A 23,347-nucleotide genomic window follows, 5' to 3' on the forward strand; every position below is an offset into this window, starting at 1 on the left:
TGCTGTCAACCAAGAGAAACTGTTTGAAAAAAAAAATAATAAAAATAATTGAACATCAGCCACTGAACCAGCAGGAACGCAAAATATTTCCATGAAAGGGAATCCAAAAAGACCAGCGATCTGTATGGTAACTATTCTCAGTGTGAGGAGCAGTGAGCCAAGTGCAGAAGCCAGGCTTGTTTCCTCTCTCCCCATAGCGTGTCCTATCCAAGCAGATTCTGAAAGAAGGGTACACTAAGTTCCTAGGCATGGCCATACTATTCCACCCCCTACGGGGAAGCTATTTATTTTAACAGCCACAAAATCTTTTCATTGTGTTCTCGGAGTAAACATTTGGCTGTGCATGCGAGAGGTACAGCTGCTCTTTTAGTGGGAACTGTGGGAGCAGGAGAGGAGGTGTCAGGAAGGAGCAACGTGCTTCAGCACTCTGCCCTCCTCCCCTCGCCTCCGCCAACCAGATATAAACAAAGTTACTAAAACAAAAGAACAACATTGAATTCCTGGGTTGAAAATAGCCCTGTACTCATTCAGGAAACATTCCCTTTCTAGTCAGCAGCCGTGCTCAAACACTGATGAATGTCACTGATGGGGGGCTCTTCTTCCCCAGCTCAGTCAAGCATCTCCCTCTGACCCACAGCCCCAGATATTGTGCAGAGACCCTCTCTTTTCAGATAAGGGGCAGTTCCCAATGTCACCGGTTCCTACACTGTTTCTGGAGCGTTTTCCAGCAAAGAAAAATACCTGGGAGATAAGAGACACTGAGCTGCAGCAATATGAAAATCAGATATGCTGGAAAAAGAATTAACGAAAGGTAGCAGCAGGGTTCTCTATGGGAAAATCAACACTTTCTTTCTCTTTGGCCACCAAAACTACACTGCTTGCCAGCACACCTGCAGCCATCATTACACCTCTTGATTAAAGCAAGGATACCACAGTCCTATTGCTTAAAATTAAAGTATAGATTGTGAATCCTACACCATCTAGGACTGAAGAAATAATGTACTGACTCTCAGAGACGTTCAAGATGTCATTCTACCCCTTATGCTTAACACAAACTCACAAGACAGGACCTCTTTCTCCCATATCTGTCATTCAATGCCTTATTACTGGGTCCAATTTTAATAAATACTGATCATTTACTCACATAACTGGAGGCACACTTGTTTCCAAAACTGAATGTCATACCTCTTGTAATAGAATCATAAAGATTGGAAAAGACCACTAAGACCATCAAGTCCAGCCATTGGCCCACTACCACCATGCCCACTAAATCATGCCCCTCAGTGTCACCCTAAAACAGGTTGGCTTTCATTTCTAGGAAAGATGGGGCTTACGGGGCTCAGGTGTGAGGGGTGGCTGCACCCATCCCACAACATCACTGCATTCAGACCCCAGCCCTATCCCTGTCCTTAGGCCATCCGCTCCTCCCGCTGTGAATGAGCCGTGTTGGGGGGCTGATCTTGCCAGTCACCCATTGCTCATAAGGGAGGAGAAAGAAATCCTTGCCTATGTGTGGCATGATCTCAGCCTGCCGTAAACAGTGTTATTTAAAAGACAGAAAGCTCTTTATGTTAAACTGAAAGCAAAACAAAGCATTACTTAACAGTGTCAATTTCCGTGTCACCTACCCTCCAGAGCGAACCTGCAACTGCAGCAGGCTTTTTATCTTTCCCTCTTCTAAATAGCAAGTTAAAAATTAACTGCTTCATCTTCTCATTGCTCACTCCTTAAGTAGTTTAAACTTACTTTTAACTGTTACATGCCAACAAAACAGGTTGCTTAATTGATTTGACCTTTCACAGTATTTTTTAATTTTCAATCTTAGTTTCATTGTTCCATCTGGCACTTTAAAACGGCATCTGGTTAACTGTACTTAACCAGCTGATCACTGTACAGTTATTTTTAAATGTAATGTATGCTTAAACAGATGTTATTTTTATAGATGTAGATCTAAACTGCACTTGTATACGTGCTATGTCTGCATAAGCTCTTTCTGCAATTCAAATGTTGACACCAAAAATTACAAGCCAGAATGCTTATGAACTTCACTATTATGTTACTGCACTTTTTTGCAGCTTGTTAGGTAAACATCAATTCAGTTCTTTTTTCTCTGTTCATTACACATAAATAAAACATTAGCGTTTAGTTTATAAAGTGATGAACATTTCGCTGTGTTGGATTTAGCTTTATAAATACAACTGCTGTCAGCAAGAAAAAAGGATTTATTGAATAAATAATAAGAAAGCTAAAGGAAAATGAAAGTATATATGTTATGCAAAACACGGTGTCGGTCCACAGGTCACGTAAGGGTCTTCCGACACACAGACATCCCGTGTGAGAATATTTAATGACAGTGTATTTGTGCAAGATGCTGCTAGTCTCCTGAAGCAAGAGCAGGCTGGTAAAATGCAGCACAATACTGATAGCAGTAATTGTTAGCAGTAACTGGGGGCTCCGGTTTTAACGTTGTGCAGTGAGAAGCTTGAGTTCAAAGGTCCTCTGAAGGCTGGAGTTTGACACAAGTGATAAAAATGGAAAATGAGATAGGACTGGTCTAGCAGAAATAGCCTGGGCAGTCTGTTAAATAAATACCTGCATTTAATAATTAGAAACTTTTAGGGAATGCTGCCTTTTTTTTTTTACAGTCTCAAGTAAACTCATCTATATTCACTAAGCTTAAGACCTCATTCTTTCAAACATCCTGCTGAACTTAGTGCTAATTCTCAAGGTTGGGACAGAGTCTAACCCAGAATGCACGTTTTTTTCACTTAATGCTTATAGTTTGCTTAACAAATAAAGGTTTTTGAATACATGCATTCGTTAGATCTGTCTGGGAAACTCTGGATGTGACACACAGGCAACCAATTCTGAAAACCCAGCTTGGTTTTGGGAACAGCCAAAAGAAAAAGGTTTTGAGCAGGGATTAAGGAGCCCGATAATATACGGTACCTTTCCTAAAAAGAACTTAAAATGCAACATTAAAAAAAAAAAATAATTGTGCAGTCTGCAAGAGCATATGCTACTTTGCACAAAGGAAGTGGTCGCGACACTGAATATTTCACAGAGAACTTTAAAGTATCATTCTCAAGGTTAAAAATTGCTGTTATACATAATACCTCGGTAATTGATAGACATTTTCTCTCTCCAGAGCCCATTTTCTGTGAAAAACACCACGTAACATCTGTTCATAAACAGTCCTTCTGTGAGAACACTGACACAGGTCTTGAGCTTCTACTGGCTCAATTCCCCTGCCATACACAGATGGCACGAGGTATTTATACAGCTGAATTCTCTGTAATACAAGCTCAACTATATCTTCAGGTAAGACTACGGGCAAACGCGTGTGTGCTGCTCTGCTGACTTACCTCAAGTCATTGAAACCCTTCCCTCTGACACAAAGACAAATTGTATCATACCGTTACACGTGTTTTGTCTCAAAATCACCTTCAGCAATCAGCACAGAACTCTACAGAGATAAGGACATTTTGGGACGCACAAAAATGCCGAGTTTGATGTTAATGAACTAAGAGTTATATTAAGATTCAAGACTTAGGGCTGTTCTCTGTGTTGGTGATGCATGGATCTTTTTCTTTTATGGAAATATTTGCTTTAAAGATATAATTCCTTGTTCTCTTGCATGCAAAATGTTAAGTAAAGAGCAGAACCCAGGCACTCAGCTTTCACATACACAGTAACAGAGAGAGTAGGTTAACCACTTTTCTATTATATTGTGTTGGCTATTCCTTGTATGAAATTCTAATGAATAAACCTTACAAAGCATTCAGAATTTGCTTTCCTATTTATCTGCATGAAAATACAAAAGCCTTCAGCTGACTTCTGAAGAAATGTAGGTACCATGATACCATCTGCCACAACACATCCGAGTCCTACGCACACATATGCCCATACTTTGCCTATGGTCTGCACACACTTAAGAAATAAAGCACATACATAGAGATTTGCAAGGTGAGAGACTTGAAAACTAAAAGCTCCAGAAACAAAGACAGCTGGTAGGTGTTTCGAAGTGTGTGTGGGGAGTAAACTTTGGCCAAAATTTCCAGTGTTCTCAGTTGAATCTCCTTCAATTGAACCTTCCTTCCGTTCCTCGACAAGTTGCCCTAGCATGTTACTGGAGTTCCTGACATTGATTTAGGAGAATATCATCCGCATAAAGACATGGGGAAAAAAATCAGAATTCCTGACAAAAGAGCACTTTAATGAGGATACATACTGATAAAACTTTGGAAAAAAAGAGCCCTATTTTAGGTCATTCTTTCAAGAAGAATACGTACATACCTGCAGGGGGCTGGCGGCCAACAGCTTAAACTATACATCCATTCTTATTTTACCTATGGAACATTTATCGAAAAGGTTTCTCTGGGAACTACTCAACCTGCAGACTAAAAGAAAGTGTACTTTCTCCTTTCAAGGAAAGTACAGGACACGTTTCATGCAACCTACGTCACTGCACTGGTTGGGTGATGACATGAAGGTATCCTAGACCATGGAGAAGTCTTTGATTCAAGTATGAAATTATCACAGATTGAAAGGTAAAGCAATCGTTCCAGTGACAAAGCCCTTGTTCTGTGCCATGGGACTGGAGAACCCATCAACTGGCACAACACAACTTTACTAACCCCAGAGCTAAACCAGCATTTTGCCTCCCTTGGTATCCTTAAATACCAGAGAGAAGGCTGTGTTCGGCACTCACAGCTCCAGTGTCTAGATGAATCAAAAGATTTAATGGAGAAGGAGTTGTCCACTGAGAGGGCACAAAAAACGATTACAAGTTTAAAGATTGGTAATAAAAAGAGTATAAAGAAAAATCTGGTTGCATTTCAGCTGCAATAAAGGCTCTCCATGCAGTACAGGCATGGCACTGGGCTGCACTGTACTTCTTTGGTGTCTGTCTATAAATGTGAGTGTTACTCGTGCCTTGTGGTCTCAGGAACAAGTAGTGAAATAAGCCCAGTTATGCTTGTGATGTGCTTAAGATTACCACCATCCAAAAGCCAATAAATAGCATGTGCTCAGTAAACATCTTTGCAGCTCCTTTTTAAATTTTTTGGCTTCTCAGTAATACTTGCCTTTTTTTAAGATGAGAAAAATACAGTTAAATACAAATAAGGTTTAGGAGAGATTATGTAGAAGTGGATGCTACTTGCTTTTTTAAAATGCTTTATTATATAAGAATTAAGTCAGAGTGACACGAAATGCATCATTCAATTCAAATATCATGCTTGCTTATGGCCTGTAATGGGATCCAGTGCATTGTAAGCAATGTCTTGAAACAGCATATGTGATGAATACAACTGAGTGTATCAAACACCAACTGTACTAAATCCACAGCAATGCTTCCTTTCTGTAAGTTCTTTATGCTCCAGTAGTTTTCATTTTTATGATAAGTGTAAGCCCAGCCAAAGCAGAATAAGTTCCACCGAGTGCTTTTCTTTGGCAAGAATCAATCACCTAATACTTATCAATTAAGACTGGTAGAATAAACGATACAGAGAATTATTTCATGGCACTGATATGAAGAGAAGAGCTTTATTCTCCAGTGTAACTGGACCTGCTCTTAACACTGGCTTGTTTTAATTTTTCCTCCCTCTAAGTTATCCTCTCTGCTACCAAACACTGTTTTGCTCAAACGGTGTTTTAACTGCACTTAGTGCACATAATAGTGATCACATCTTCAGCTTTTTTCTTTTGAAGTTCTTGTTAATTAACAAATAATATCCTGTTTGAAAAACACAGCTTTGATATCTACCTCTGTATTTAGTAATTACAAATGCATTCTCATTATTAATATAATTTACATGTTGTTATGTTGCTGTGTTTTTTCATAATTTTGTGTTTTTTTTAAAAAAAAAACGGGGAACACAGTTTGGGTGATGAGATTTTGGTCGCAGATCACACAGGTAATAGATTCCCATTTCATAGCCCTGATGCTCAAAGTCAGGACATAGTAGTCTGTGACCATCAACAAGATCTTGGGCCACATACAAGAGAGAGAAAGTTGTGCCTAATTGCATGGTTGTAAATGCGAGAGTCAAGAAATCCAGCCTGGTCCACTAGCTCCACTTCATCAATCGATTGCCTGGATAAACATCCGAGTGAAAATCCAGCAAAAGACATCTCCACAGCTAAAGCAAAAATTAACAGAAAGACTCATTTACATCCCTCTCTCATCAGCATATGAAAGGAAATTGGCAATCTCTAAGCTTCATATGTCCAAAAATGAGTTTAAAGTTATTCCCGTTTGCTAGCATCTTTGAGACTTCTGAAAAAAAAAAAAAAAAAGATGTTTCACAAATGAAAGATATTGTGACATTCAACAACATGCAACAAAACATACGTGTTTAGGCAATGCAAGTCAAAAGAACTGCCACATTTGTATTGATATCTGCTGAATAATTTTACTAAGAAGCAAAGTTATCTGCTTATACCTTCTGATAACTTTACTGCAATAACAAGATGCCAGCTCCTGCTCTGCTAGATATCAACATCACCACCACAAATATTGATGCTCTGCAAGATTTTCTTTTGCTGAAAATCTGAGATGCTGAAAGCAAGCATGCAAACAAAGAAGGATTAACAAACGAGGTCTTAGGGAGGTCTGGGCAAAACTTATTTCAGCTTGGATTTAGACCAGAATTTACCATCTGAATAACTCTAACATATACATGACAAACTATAATATATGCCCTTTATTTCTGAGTTGGTTTACATAACTGCCTCTGTAGACTGTGGTCCAACAGCTATGCCTTTTGGGAATTTCACTGTAGTCAGTAAGATCTTTGTTTTAATAAAACTGTAAAACAAAATACAGCTTTTACTGACTGTAAAAAATTAAGTGGGAAATATAGTGTAAGGAAATAAGAGGCACATACTGAATAGGGGTGGCATTTTTAAAATAAAACTTCCATATAATCATAAAGCACTAGAAGAGTTGGATCCTTTCCCCATTATGTGTGCACACACAAATGATGGAGATGAGGAAAGTTAAGCTTAATTAAAGCTGCAGGCTCTGTAGGAATGTCTCGTATCTAACAAAAAAGTCACTTAAGTATGTGAGCAAGAAAGAGATTTCATGCGTGCATAGTAAGTCATGTAGCTAAGTGTTTGCAAGATCGCCCCGGAGATTGAAGCCACTCCAGGACAAGGACCTCATCTTCACACAGGAGTCTAATGCACCTACCACACTGTTAGTGCTATAATAAATAATAATAATATGTTAGCATTAGGTGAGCATCTCTCTCATGATCAATTTCCTGCTGTTGCAGAAGGGTGAATATTGGTGGACTTTGATCCTTCCGAGATTTTATGTTTCTATCATAAGAGAATCATAGCACATAAGCACATTTTTTACTAATGCAGTAAGGTGGCAATATATATTGCACTGACATTAAATGAATATTAAAAGGGATTGAGACCATTTCCACATCACGAGAGGAAAAAAAACCCTCCAAGAAATAGATATACAGCAGCTACTCAACAAAAGATAGCACTTTTAACCTTCTTCATAGATTAAAAAGTTGAACCCATTACAAAGACAACCTGACGTTGAAAGTATTCACTCAAGTATTTTAAAATGCAATTTCTGTTGTTCCTACAATTGCCTGCTTTGCCTGCTGCCAAATCTCCATCTTACACACAAACATCCCTTCAAACACACTACACTGCTTTTCTCTTTTCCTCTCTCCTGTGTCATTGTATCATCTCAAGAAAGTGGTACGGTGCCAACCCAAAACGCACAAGGGTTTAGTCTGAAGAAAGAAGTAAGATAGAGAGCTTATAAATAATAAAGGCAGATGTTTCAGAGAGATGTAATAGAGCAAAATATCTTATTTTTAGAGGGCATCAGGTTTGTATATGTTGAACACTTGAATTCCACATTAGATTCTCCCTTCTTTAACATCCTTACACAACCGTGTATTAAATTAGAGATTTCAAACCAGACTTCCTCTTCTTACCCCTATTTTGTTGCATCTTGCCAATTCAATGTTTTATTATGTTTTCTGTCACAATATTTCGCTTGTCCTTAGAAAACATGTATTTATTCCCACTTGGAATACAGCGTCACTACTGTAAAGCAGTGCTCAAGAGATGACTGCAGATTCTGTCTGAGAATAGAAAACTTGAACTCTTCTATTATCCAAATATTTTTTCAAAGACTTTGCTTTTGTGTGCGTGGCAATTGACGCATAATGAGATCATGGGAAAAGCCGCACAGCTGACCTGAACTTGTGGGTATAAAACTATGAGATCTAATAAATCCAGTGCATGACCCCATGCAGTTTTTGAACTTACTAAATGCTATGGTGAAAGGAATGCAAGCCTACATATTTTTCCTGCAGCATGGCAGAGTTCAGATGTATCATATTTACAGCTGTCTATAAATGTAACAATATAGCATGAAGTACACAGCCATCTCCAACCCATCCTCACCAAAGGAACCTCCCCAGCACCTTCCTGTCGCGCACACTGCAGATATTATTTCCGTGCACTGAGCAGTAGGCAGGATGCAGCAACAGACTGACTCTGCTACCACGGAGCGTCTGAGAGGCTGTCAGCACATACTTTGTCTGCTAACCGGAGCTCTTTCAAATAATGTAAAAATACTTTGGGCTTGGATTTTCCACCTAGCTCTTGCTATGCCTGGCGGGTAAACAGAGAGCCCCAGTTCAGTGCATGGTTTGAAAAACAGAAGAAATGAGAAATGCTGCTCTAAGAGATAGTGGTTGTGTATGTCAGCTGTCGAGCTCTGCAACTGAAACTCATTCCTTTATTTAATGGGAAATGTAAGATTTCCTAAGAATTATAGATTACTCTTAATTAACCTCTCAGATTCCATCAATACTGCGTAGGCATGCCTGAATGAAAGGCATTGGTGCACGTAAGCTGGAAGCTGTGGAAATCAGAACTTCAGCAGATGAGTGTACAGGACCAACTGTGCCCTCTGGAACTCAAGGAGTATTTTGGTATTTAGGTGAACCCTTCAGAAGATTATTAACCTCTAAGGGAAATGCAGAAGCTTATTATTGATTACAAAATATTTTCTTTCAAACATACACAAACTAACAGACATCCTCTTCCCCAACAGCACAACTGATATCAACTTGAAAGGGGCACATCCTTATTGTAAGAAAAAAAAAAAAAGCAAGCATGAAAACAGCATAAATGGCAACAAACTAATGCTTGGTTGTTCCAGTAATACTCAATGCAATTTTTTATTGTATCAATTCTTAAAGATTTTTTTTTTAACATTTTGTTCATCTTTCAGTTTTTATATTCCATTAGCTTCCTATTTAACTTTAAATAAACGGAAAGTTAATGGTTGGTAATGCAAACATGTTACAGTATAATCAAAGTGTTTATTTCTTTTAAAGTCTTACCCTGTATACCTTGCTTCAATTAAACAAATATTGGAGTGTGAGATAACAAAATATAAATACCTGTCTAAATTGTAAGTTACATATTCATTTTAAATTATGGAAAATTCTCCTCAGCCCTGTGTTAGCTAGTAGCTGTCCTCAACAGTTGAACACTGTTTATTCTTTACTAACTAATCATCCTTCTCAGCCTTTCCAAAGTTCCTGGCATTTTACTCGTTTACACATTGATTGAATACTGTTCCCAGAACTGCTTGTGGCACCGTGCCAAATGCTGTGATAATCAGCTGGAAGATTTATTCCAGTTGAGGAGTGTTATAAACATAAGGATTCATAAGGCTCTGCGTTGAAAACGAATACCGATGCTTTCTTTGAGATGGCTGAAAACTTTCTGTGAGCCTTCAATAAGAGGCAGTGATAGTCTTTGCAATCTCCTTCCATACACAGGCTTTGATTTGAAAAACATATTCATTAAGCTTGATTTGGTATAAATATTAATAACTATCAGAGGTTTTAACAAATTAAAATATAATTTTACAGTGTCATGTGCAGAGCAAATCGTACATGAAAAGCCTTAAGGAAATTCATGGATTAACTACTGTGCATGGGATCAGACACATTTGCTGCAACAGGATATATTATTATACTGGAAGATGGGTGGAGAAAGAATACAAAGGAAGCTGAAAAAATTCAAAGGGAAGCAGCTGGCAGGTAAATGCACTGAGCCAGAAAGAAATAATAAGGAGAGAGGCAGTGAGTGGAAAATGGAGAGTAATTTCTTAAAAAAGAAGCAGAGAGATATGCAGCCTAAAGATAGGAACACAGGAAAAAAAAACAACAACACAACCCAAACAACAGAACAGCAAACATTTCCAGTTAGAAAGAGGGAAATCCAGTTTGATCACTGGACTATGTGCAAACCAGTATCACAAAATTTTTCAGACTATATTGAAATACTGCAGTCTTAATTAAGAGCCAGTGGAACTATACAGCATGTCTGAAGTATGTGCTTAATGCCTATAGGGCTAGAATATGTTTACAGAGAAATTAGAAGTAGTAAAACAAAAGAAGCGATGTCATTGCTTTGTGTTATGGCTGCACTCTCTGAAATGATACTGGCATCAGTTTAGGTTACTGACAACACCAAAACCAAGAGATTCAAAGCTATAATTATGGGTGTCCGTTTGGATGGATTTGAGAGGCGCCTTCTGGTCTTCCAACTTTCTTTGCCAAATAAAAGACGTCACTTTTCTTCTCAGTGCATGCAGTTGCAATAAACTACACCTCAGTGACCAATTCCTCAATGTCATCTCCAAAACTCTTTTAAGATGCATGCTTCTGAGCAATGGCCTGTCTTTCTCCACCTCACAAAAGCTTTGCCTCATGCAAACACGTTCGCAGTCAAATTCAAATAACAGCACACCAAATTAAACCGTCAAGCACTCATTGGGGTCCTCTGCACTACCAGCATCTTTAAATATTTGGTCATACAAAGTTTATCGAAACGACTCAAGGATAACAACTGCCTAATAAGGAACTTTGGAGCCGTAGACGAGCATCCTATGATACTGCTTTCAGAGATGTGATAACATAATTATTCTAAATCTGTCTCCATATTGAATATGGGAAATGCAATAGGTTGAGCTTCACAAACGCTACCTTTATTTTAGAAATAATTTGGCAGTGGGAAAGATTTCAGAAATCCATTTTGGAAAGGGTTATTTTTTTTCTTGATGCTTTGTCTCAGAAGCAGTTAACAAGTATGTGACAGATTGCTAGACTGGAGATTTCACTAATAACTAAAAATAGCAGAAGAAGCATGCCACAACACAACCTCCATAGCAAAAACGTTTGGTATAATACTGTATTTCTCTGCTGAGAAGAAATAAGAATCCAGGAAAAAAGTTTCCTATGAAAACTTGCAATTTTCCTTCTGATACACAGGTCAGATCACCAGCATGGCAGTTTCAGGCCACAGCTCCCTGTTGCAATCCTCGAGATGAGAATCAGGTGTTTATCTGGTTGTTCACATGGGCAAAGTTGGCATTTCCTACTCCATCATTTCTCAGGATTTGTTCATGTTAAACAAAAAAAGAATTAGCACTCAGTAATTTCCACAAGTTCTAGATGAATTTTACATTTTGAAAGCTGCTATACACATCAATAGAAGAAAAGAAAAATGCCCATGGGCAGCTGCTCTGTGCCAATGGCCTTTGCAGACCGTCTTGTTTCTGAAAGCAGTAATTATTCGAAAGTTTACCAAAAACCTTGGCAAAGCAATCCATCAGAAGAGAAATCTTGGTAAGTATAGCCATGATGAAAAAGTCCTTCAAAGCACAAGCAGCAAATCGAGGACATCAGTATTTTAATGAGAGCCTGTTTTCAGTTGCCTGAAGAAATAAGACGTAAGAGCAAAGGCTTGCATGTTCTGGCTGGGTCCAGCTGCCTGCGAATGGCTGGATGTTTGCAGCAAGAAGAAGAACTGAAGAGGCAATGAAGAGAGATGAATTGCAGTGTTTACCATAAAAGACTTTTTTGGCAATGCTTTGTCTTTTTAGCATGATTGATATAAGAATGTGTCTGTGTCATGCCTTTCAGAAAAGGGCGAAACATTTTGAAAAGCAAAAACAAAGCCTTCTCAGTCCACTTTGAAAAAGAGCTTTGGATGCAGACCTCTCATTACTTTTAAGTATTACGGAACCACTGGCATTCTGAGATATTATTCCTATGACAAAGACTCTTATGAAAACAGGAAATGGCAAACCAATAAGTCCATTCCTCAGCAGTGATTAAAAGAGAAAGAGAAACAGTGAGAACACAAACAATTTGCATAGGAATCAAAAATTGCAATTTTGTGGATTTGTTCAATTGCCAAAGAAAGGCTTTTCAGAATTAGTAGAATTTAAGTGAGCAGAATAAAAGTGTACTGATGACAGTAAGGCCTTCTCTAAACATCATTAATATTGTATTCCACAGACGAGTGCTGACAATAGAGGATAAAAATAATAGTCTATTTTTACTGGAGTTACCATAAACAGGTCAAAAAAATAGGAGGGAAATTAAATATGTCTATATGTCCAGAAGAATGACAACTGTGTAGCAGTATTCTGATGCATAGATGAGAACCAATTCTGGACTGAAAATCCTGTAGACATAACACAAAAACATGGGCTAGAAGAAGTTGATAATTTCAGCTTGGAATCTCTGAGATATCCATCCTCTTTGGGATATGGTCCTAGAAGAGGATGTATAGCCATGTTAGTGTTCTTGACACTGCAAATGGTGCAAGACCACTTCTCTACTACTACTTCATCTTCCTCTTCCCCCCCCTCCCCCCACTTTGTATTTGTGCTCTTTCGCTCACATTGTCTTTGCGTGCTTTGTGGAAAGCACTGCTGAAAACTGATGCCTGTGTTATTAATGTAATGTATACATTAAAATAGAAATTAATATCATTTTTATTCTTATATAACGTATATCAGGCACTCTGGATTAGTGGCCACCTGGGGAGGATAGAGAGGAGAGAAGAAATCTCTTCCACGGTGACCTCCTCAGCACAAAGGAACCATTACACAAGACAAGGATTTAAATCACTCATGGTCACACAATGTATAGAGTCATTATGATACAAATTAAAAATCAACTCAAGTTTTAAGCAGCACTGTGGTAATTTGTTTGAACGGCAAGAGCTTCAACAGCAGCTTGAAGTCAAGTTAAGAGGTAGCCACTTGGTAAAGGAGAGCTTTTGATCCCCAGACCCTGTCTATCTTTTGCACTCAGAGACCATACAGACACAAGGCAGATCCATTTTGCCCTCCTTTGTTATTAAACATCTTTTAGATATACAGTTTTTAACCTTAAACTCATACCATTAAAATGTGTAATTATGCGGATACTCAGATATTGGCTACCCAAAGTTATGCTTTATGAGTCTAAGAGCCTTCAAACTGAAATGAATAACACTCAATCATACAGACAAAGTTATAAATGCCTAGGATTCCCAGTGTGCATTTAGTTTTACATTTAAAATATTGATTGTATCAAAGAGAGAGGAACTGTCAAGTCAACAAGATCATTCAGGAAATGAGAACTCCAGAACGGAACAATACAAACACATTTATATGTTTTTTGATGCTGGAGAAGAGGTATCAGATACTATCCAAATTGGTAACCAATCAATAGAACTTATTAATCTAATTCTGTTGGAGTATGACACAGTACATATATTGATGCTATTCAGCGCTTTGTTAGGAAACAGATCAGAAATTATTTGAAGACCCTTAGTTAATGTTTGTAGGTCATTATACTTGAAGATGACAGACATTTTTATGAACATTGTTTATTTGAAGTATGGTGAACTAGAATACAAAGTCTATGAATATGCCCTTAGCATAAGAAGTAAGTTAATGCTTTTGTGAACAGTATCCACAAATACAGTAAGAACAGTACCTAAAGACATGTTCTCCAGTTCTACCCCTGCAATTGCACTTGAAGGCAACTGAGTAATCAGCCTCATAAAAATAGATTTTTCCCTTATCAAATAGTTTAATATGGATAATTCAAAGGCCTTCTTGCTATCAGTCATAAATTCATGAAATATGACATTCTAAATTAAAGACTAAGACTAGTTCTGTTTCTAAACAAGGGACTGGAAATATCCATCAATACAGCTCCCAGCCAATACGCACTGGAGAAGATGTAGTTGTATGCAGTAGATGACTGACTGTGCTTCACTCCATTGCACAACATCATGGTTTGAGACAATGAATCAGGCAGACTCATCTTTAATTTCACCTCTTCCTGTTCCCAAAGCATCCTTGACAGGATGAAATAGCCTGTTGTTTAGCTATCTACAGTCAAAGGAGAGATCAGTCAGATTTTTCTGACTTTGTACCATTTTGAAAAAGAAGACCTGGGGCCTCCATCAAAACCAAAACCACAATGGAGGACAACGTCGGTCATATCTGAAAGGTGCTGTCCTTCACCTCTAATAACACTCCTGTATTTTCCAAACTGACGTTTAGCTAAATAATCCTGTCCATGCACCAGAACAGCAGTTTTCACAGAAGGTGAAGGACGTGTATAGCTGAGAGCAATTGTGAGTTGCCAGCCTACAAGGACTTTGCATCTGACAATCAATCCATAAACACTGGAGAGAGAGCACAAAATTGGACCCTTTAAGTTATTTCCCCACATTTCAAATCTACTTGACAACAAATATGAAAGTCAACTGTAATTTTAATCATCCAGTTATGTTTTATGTTAGCCAATTACAGTGCTTCAAGAGATTAGCTGAATGTTTCATGCCTGATAAATATGTGACTGGGACTAATTCACTGGACCCTTCCCTAGCCTGAGTTAAGTATAAATGAGCAGAGCTTCACTGAAATCAATCGAGCTGCAACCAGTTATGCTGTCACAGAAATTGGTGCTAGAGTCTTAGGATAATTTTCCTAATAAAAATAAATTTTAACCAGTAGATTTTTGACTCGCACTTGTAATCTTTCAGGCAATACACAGACCTACTAAATCATCTGCTTTCCCTGCACGCATTCCAGATGAGCTTTGGTTTTTACATCTCTACCTAATACCTGGAATGCTCATGAACCCCCCCATAATTCAATTATCAGTACCTTTTAGAACTTTCTAATTATACATTAGGCAGGTCAGAAATGAAATAGCCACGCTACCCTTTAGTTGTGCTTAACAGACTCAAAATGGTGAAAGGAAAAGTTCATCTGTTCATGAGGCCAATTGCACATAAGGGCTCCGGCAAGCTGTTTTGTTGAGGTCTGAATTTCTACCCCCCCTTCAAAGCTGGAAGTGCAGAGCCTTGCCTTTCACACACCATGCAGAGCAAGCAGTGGGCAGCTGCCTGAGAAGCAGGTTCTGATCACTAGTCATTTGTTTTCTCTTAGAGCAAATTGCTGTCAGAATACGCAGCAGCATCAGACTGATAAACAACAACAGGTACTTAAGGACGCTGTTCTTTTCTTATAAATTTCTTCACTGGTCTCAGTTAAATCTCCCATAGGATGGCAGGGCTTTAAAAAAAAAAAAGATACAAAACAAGAACGTGTCCATCGGGCAGGTTTTTCTAAGCTTTGACAGCTCTAAATGCAGGCAGCTGCAATATAAGCTTGTCCTCAAATCCTTGACAATGACCTTAACCTCTGGGTGAAAGATAATGTAGTTGCTATGCTCATTCTGTGTGTCTACTGATCAAAGGCTAGTGGCAAAATATGTATATTTTTTCTTATGATATAGACTATTGTTCACTGGCAACTCAAGCGATACCACAACATTATCTCAATGACAGGTTGAATTTTTTTATTTTTATTTTTTACATGTTAAAGAATGGCACACATTCGGGCAGACATCCACTTTAACAGCTAAACAAATGACTTTGCAGTGCCCTCCAAATTAACCTCTCCCTAGCCACATGGATGAAGACGAAAAGAAAAATTAAGCTAATTAACAACCTGATCAGTTGCCTTTTGAAGGCACTTCACATAGACATGGACACCAAGGACAGACAGATTTTCCAGAGTGGTTCCTATTATACTTAGCACAGAGGTGTTTAAAAGCAGTATCACCCAGTGGTGAAAATTGCCACTTAGTTGGCTTCCTGGGAGTCATGACAATTTACATCCTAAGGATCTGCCTCACACTGAGAATCTGCCTTTACTATTTAAAGCAGATACATTTTGAACTCCTAAGAAGAAAGACAGTCATGTAGGAACACTATAATCCAAGCTGCCTGCCTTATGCTTCAAAGACAAAAGAAAATGCCTACAATAAAACTTCAATATTAATAATGTTATTATTACCATTACATTATTATTCCTTTAAAATTATTATTGAGATTTCAATGCAAAACAGAAAGATCGGGAATGACAAAGCTGTGGGAACATATTCTGGTGTAATTTTGGAGCACCATCTCCCCAGTGCAGCTTTGTGGGAGCTGCTGCTGAAGGGTGTGCTCAGCTGCTCAGTGTGCTGCTCTGCAGAGAGGCTTGGGTTTACTCTGCATTGACAGAACACATGGAAAATGCTAAATATCAAAGTCTTTGTCATTCAAGGGCAAGCTGCAATTTCAATTAGTGAACAACCTGGCTCGATTTTGAAGGTTTTCACTGTTAAAAGGAACATCATGACATAAAGGCTGCACCCTCACCAGTCTCTGAGCCCCTGCTCTGAAGTCTGGGCATAGCGGATCAGTTCAAAAACAGCAGCATTACAGTAGTAGTTCCACATATTTCTTACAGGAGTATACAAAAATGATAATTGCAAGAGACACTTGTTAAGCCAGGTATTCCTCATGAAGGGGAAAATCTTTTTTCCAGAGGCATCCTGAACAATAATAGGAAGAGACGTGGGTAGCGCAGATTGCACTTGTGCCATGCATACCTTTGGGTGGGTGTGCACACTGAACAAGTCTCTTCGTATTCAAAGAGCTGTTTTTTTACATCACATTAGTCAGCTAAGAAATTAAGGATAATGTGTACTCAAAGGTGCTGTTGCTACTTTTTTCTTACGAAGATGGAGATGCCATCAGGGTGTGCATAGGGGAACTGCAGCAACGCATTCAACATTTTTTGGAATATTTAGCCTAAAAGCAAAATCCCTAGCTATGACTACAGACACAAGTGAATAATTATTAATTATCCCAAGCTCTTCGGTTCTCTGGGCTATCAATACCTGATGAAAAGAGGAGAGTCCTTTCCAACTTGATGGGAAAATATTGGAGATGCAAACCTGGCCTTCAGTCATTTTCCATCTGTACCTGTTCAAGAAAAATCAGTCATCTCTTCTCTATGAGATCTGACCCATATATTAAGCTAATCCTGAAGAAATCCGAATCTTGTATTTTCATGTTTTGGCATGCTACCTTTCCACTACAAGACTCTACTTCTGCTATTTCCTCTAAGAACTCTTTGATAGTCATTTCGATTTTGTGAATTTTTAACAATTTACTGATAGTGTGATTTGCCAGATCCCACCAATGTATTTTCTTACGCTTGTTCCATTGAATTCCATCAACCAATTCAATATTTTACCTATTAATTGTTGTTCTTTTCTTTTTCTACTTCTATTAAATCTTAAAACAAGGAGGAAATAGAATAAAATCTGATCCCAGCTTATAAGCAGAAAGGTGCACTGAGGATGTGCTAACACTCTATCGCCAGACATTTATAAACTTCTTCCATTGAACTTTGAATTACCCTGCTCCTTTCATATTTTCCAGTTAACATACATACATCTGCTCTGCCATGTAATCAACTGATTGTTACACAAGCATTTGCTAAAGCTATGACAAACTCAGATTTATGAGGTCAAAAAGTTCAAACTTAATCCATTCAATAGCTGCAATTTATCGTCTGATGATAATTGTATACACAAACATTGTAATGATTTAGATGACATAGTGTAAAGATGAAATCCGTTTATTTTAAAAGGGTTTCTAACCTCTAAAATACGTTGCCACGAACACCTTTCTAGGTCTGCTTTTAACAACATAGTTATTATTGTTTTATTGATCAGGATTTTATTGCTTCTTTGACACTTATATTTCACACTAATCGAAAAAGGTGTAATTTTTCTACAAGAATAAGGTTGCAATTAATTATATCATTATTGTGTTTTCAATTCCTTCCCTTTAAAGTGGTCCAGAAAAGAGTGCTTAATTTATCATTCGTGTATTATAAGGAATATGTAAACCTCTTTAAACAGACAGAGAGCAAGATCCTTTTGTAGATGATGGGATATGACATAGGAACTATATTTATAGATCCTTACCTCTATAGTGACCTGATTTTATAGTGACAGCTATTTTGGAAGGGGATAGTAAATTAGCAACTTAGAAAGCTTGGGTATCTCCAACTATTACTATTCATTATTTTTATAACACTCATTAGTGTCCATTCTCTAATACTTTCAACAGATAAGGAAACAATCTGTAGAAAGCATGTATGGCAGAATAACAGTTATGTGTACGAGATGTGTAATTTTATTTATGCATTTACAGACACACACACCCTCTTCAGTTCACAGATTCAGAAAACAATTGCTACAAATGGACAGCAGCTGTATTCATCTATTTCTTCTAAACATAAAACATGTTACTGGCTGTAAATTTCGCAGAGGCTCTGAAACAAGTAGCTAAATGTGAAATTTAAATTGATCTTTGGTTTATTGCCATTGATTTTGTCAATTTTCTAAATGTAACAGTGTTCACCACTGGGAACGCAAACCTGTATATATATCAGTGAAATTTATGCTTTCAACCAACATAAACTTCACAGGAGGAATGACTGTCCTTGCTTTATAGAATAAAATGCATGTGAGGAATTTTCTTCTCTAATCACACGCTGTATATTTTTTAACGCCATGTGAGTAAATTTGCCACATAAATTCAAATGTTATCAGCAGTATTGCTTGCCCATATTCAATTCAGCTTCCTTACTATAAATTTTCACAAGTACTTTGTGATAATGGCATTAATCCATACGTCTAATTCACACGTACAATAAACATCATCAATGCTCATAGAAACATTCCTCAAAAGGGTTATTACAAAAACGTCACCAGAAGTGCAACCTAAGCTAGCAGACTTTTGTAGAACACAAAAGCTGATTATAGTTTTCCTAATTAAAACACAGTAGATTGACATTTTCATACTTCATTTAGATTATGACTCCCCAAACGCTATGTCTGTATGTGGTTTTTATTTGCAAGCAGGGTTTGCAGAAACTACTGTAAGAGAGTATTTGCATTTGTCAAACTGCATCTCTGAGTGGCAAGTGAAGGGTTTTGCTCATTGACAGACAGACCAAGCACTGCTTCAGTTACCATTAGGAAACCCCCCATTGAGCCCAGCTGGATCAGCTGGGGAACACAGCACAACTGTCACAGAGTGGCATCCTCAGTACTTTTGTTTTCTTAGAATTTAAACCAAACCACTTGCCAAGTTGTCTCAAGAGCCCGTAAGTATATCTGTGGAGTTGGAAAGGAAACACCAAACACACAACCTGTTTGGGAACAGCAAGAGAAATGAAATTGCTAGGCAGGCTCATTTTGCTCTGATAGTCTTCAAATGCCTCGTTTCACTACTCGTAAGTAACACATAAGACAGACATATCAGTCTCAGAAAAGGAACCATTTGTGTTACCATTGTGTCTGATCAGATATTAATACACAAAAACATTTGCTTTGAAAGATAATGTCCTACCACACTATTTGCTGAGTGGTGGAAAATGGCCCTCCTACTAACACATCTGCTACACATACACACAGACAGTTCGCAGCAAAACACCTTTGCTTTCTTAAAAAGCAATTATTTAAGAGTATTCTGAACCCTACTTCATCTTGTAACATCCCTAGCCTGGAATATGGGCACAGAAAGGGAGCAGAGAACCAACCCCTTGCTATAGCTCAAGTATGCAGAACAATGTGAGGAGCTTCAGAGAGGGGCAGCAAGTGGAACACACCTAGAACTGCTCCAGGACCACACACCGAACACCTCACATGCTACATTAGCATTCCCCCTCTGCACCTTCACACCTACACCTCTTCATCTTGAGAGCAGGGCAGCACGTGCATTTTCACTGGAAATATACAACAAAGCAAAGGGATGCTGGTGTCTCCTCTTTGTATTAAAGGCAAATCTGCTGGCAGATGGCAGCAGCAACGTACCAGTGTGACCCACACATCCCACCCAACTACTCCCCAGCCACCAGCCCCAACTCGACTGTTTTTGGAGGGGGACATAGGAAGTGTGTTTCCCCCAAGTGAAGGAGACATGTCCTAGGTGTAGCTCATGAACACATAGGAATTTCACTAGTGCCAGCTTGTGGCATGACTCACTGCTCCTTGTTTCTGCACACTGCAGCCCTGACTCCACAAAATGATTTGCAAACACATGCTTACAAGTACTGTGATACACTGAATGCAATCCTGATGCCTGCACAGCAAAGGGAGACTCCTCTAGCTGTGGCATCTACAGTGCCTGACCCTCTGGCTCTGTGACACTCACGCTCAGACCTGCACAGAGGGATTTGCACTGCTGAGGCTGTCAGCTCTTGGCATCTGCAAAGGCAAAACTCACTCTACACAGCCACAAGATTTCTATGCCTCCAGCATGGGTAGGTGAGTTCAATATTTGGGATTATGTATCTTTAAATTCCTACTGCCAAAGCTTAAGCACTTGATCTAATTACCAGTTTCAACTCCCAAATTGTCCCTCAAAGGATTTTCACATCTCTGGCCATGTATCAAAGGCAAACAGTTTATCCATTCCAGCCTTTGAATGAGGGTTGACTTTTGCAAACAGATTTAAAAAATGAAACTGGTCTCAAAATGCCCCAAGAACCAGGAACAGCCTTATGATGCAAGTAGGCACAAAATAGATCCCATCAAAGAGGCAGAAAGCAATCCTCAAACTAAAGGTTACCTCTGAGAGGTGCCTACTAATACATCTGCTACACATACACACAGACAGTTCACAGCAAAACATCTTTGCTTTCTTAAAAAGCAATTACTTAAGAGTATTCTGAACCCTCTAATTACCTCCCAGGCAAACCACTACCACCTCTCCTGTATTTCTTGACACGTTATCCTTCAACACAAACCCACTTGCTCATGTGTTTCTCCCAGCACTTGCTAGCAGAGCCTGACTCGAGGCTCCTTGGGTCTCTGTTTTTCAGAAGGGACGGTTACAATGCAACGAGAAGATAAACAAGCTATCATATCTTACTTTTGCTACAGAGCTCGTGTTATCAGCAGTGACTCTGACATTTGGTTGAAGCTCTCGTTTTCATACACTTTACTTCTATTGTACTTTTTCTGATAAGAAACCTCAGTAACAGAAGTGTACATCTGAGCATGACAAGAAATAACTCCCGTTCACAACAGCTGTCTGTGCCCCTATTTCCACCCGTGCTACAGCAGCTCAGGAGCTGCTTCCAGGTTGTACTTGGAACTGTGAGGATCAAAGTCAGTCTTCCAGAATCTGCATAAAGCTGTTGGAAAGAAGTCATTAGGCAGCAACAGCAATCATAAGGTTTTCTTTCTGCTACAGGAAAATGGTCCTTCCTGACTTGCTCTCTAAAGATAAATGCAGAAGATATCTGATTGGATAAAATTTTCTCTCAAAGTTAGACAAGCCAGGGCTGTGGCACTCTGCAGTAAAGCAGGCAAAGGAGTTTTCGTCTTGCCACCTCACTGCACTGAGACAGTAATGATGGTCACATCCTTAGGTGCAAGATTTGGGCACAGGTGCTAAGGAATTGGGGAAGGATGCAATGTTTCCTTGGTGCGCTGAAGGGATGAGATGAGAGCTGTGGTCAGAGCTGCCCAGGGGCGTTCTGGCTGGAGGCACACAGCCAGAAGGTCTATCCGTTCTCTCCCTGAAATGCAGCTGGACCACTCACTGTGGGCAGGTCAAGCCAGAGGTGGGATGTGGGGTGGTTGCGGTGCCTGACATGCACCAGGGTGCTGAGCCCTGCTTCCTCCTGATTCACAGCTACACATCACAGCTGCTTGGGCCCCTTTATTGTATTTTATTTTTATAAAAAATCCTCTCCTCCCTAGAGGGTTATATGATGAGGTCAATTTGAGCTGTGCTTACCTGGAACCTGTTAGCAGAAGGAAGAAATGCCAATTACTTGTATTTAAAAATAGACCAAGAGAACATGCTTTTTTCTGTGTTGTTTTTTTTTTTTTTTCCCCTCCTTGCTGATTGCCTGGTGGTACTCACAGATGAGAGGAAAATCAAAACACCATCAGTGATTAGGCATTCAAGGCTTGTTTTTGTTTGGGTGGCAATCTAGAGTCAGAGTGAGACGTTACCTGGTGACGAAGGGAAAGGTATATGGGTATACCCGACCTCATCCCAAGGCATGCTACTCCAGGAGCATGAAACCCCAGAAAATAAATCCTTTAACTTCCCAACATACCTTCTGGAGATGTTTGTACTCTGCCTGTGATCTGCATGCTCATGGTATGGAAGAAAATAGAGTCAAAGGATGTGCTCTTGACCTTCTGACTAATGAAACATTTCACAGCTGTACTTAAGGACTGAACTGACATCTCAAAATGCTGCTTTAAAACCTGGGAGTATCTGCATAGGTTGGGTTTTGTTAGTTTTTTTCTTCTCAATTTTTCTTCCTGGAAATGCAGTATAAACATAGGAACAAATAATTTTGTAGTGCATACAGCAGTCACAATAAATGTATTTTTAAAGTGTCAGATATGGATTTTGTTTCATTAGTAATGATAAAAGACATTAATAAAATTAAGCTTTCTTTTTCCAGACACTTGCAGAGCGACTGTAAAATTAAACAATAAGTAATCTACTCAGAATGCATTATGGAGTGCCTAACCACCGAGCAGAGCTGACAGCAGCATGTGTACATTGGATCATTTCAAGAGATAAAAGCACATGTTTTGGGGTTTGGTTTGAGGCATACTTTCCACAGGATGAGATCTCTGATATCCACTATTTGTTTTGTTCTTGCCAAGCTAGAGAGGATTCAAGCATGATAACGTTTGATAGGGCTTACTATGTTAAAACACTTACTTAATGTTAACAAGAGTGCTACTTGAAGCCTGTTTCTAACACAAAAGCATTCATTTCCTACAAGAAGAACACTTTCACGTGGCTCTTAAGACAATTCTAAAACAAATCTAGTTATTTAATTGATCATCTAACCATCAAGTCAGTACTGCTGTTCCAGGGCAGCATATTTAGGTCCAACCTACACATAGATCAGAGCAGGTTCTGATGCTTGAAGACCACTTCAGCACTTTGTGACTCTGGGTCTCAGCTGCAGCAGGCATCTTTGCATTGCAATCCACCCCCAAGCACCCACACTGACCTATTATTTTCATGTTGTTATCTCTCTGGTCATACCAGATCTAGTTTCACTGAATATACTGAATACAGGGTGTCTATA

The sequence above is a fragment of the Centrocercus urophasianus genome, unplaced genomic scaffold, assembly GCF_019232065.1.
Source record: "Centrocercus urophasianus isolate 14NV4802_14NV808 unplaced genomic scaffold, USGS_Curo_1.0 seq_22, whole genome shotgun sequence".
Lineage (NCBI taxonomy): Eukaryota > Metazoa > Chordata > Aves > Galliformes > Phasianidae > Centrocercus > Centrocercus urophasianus.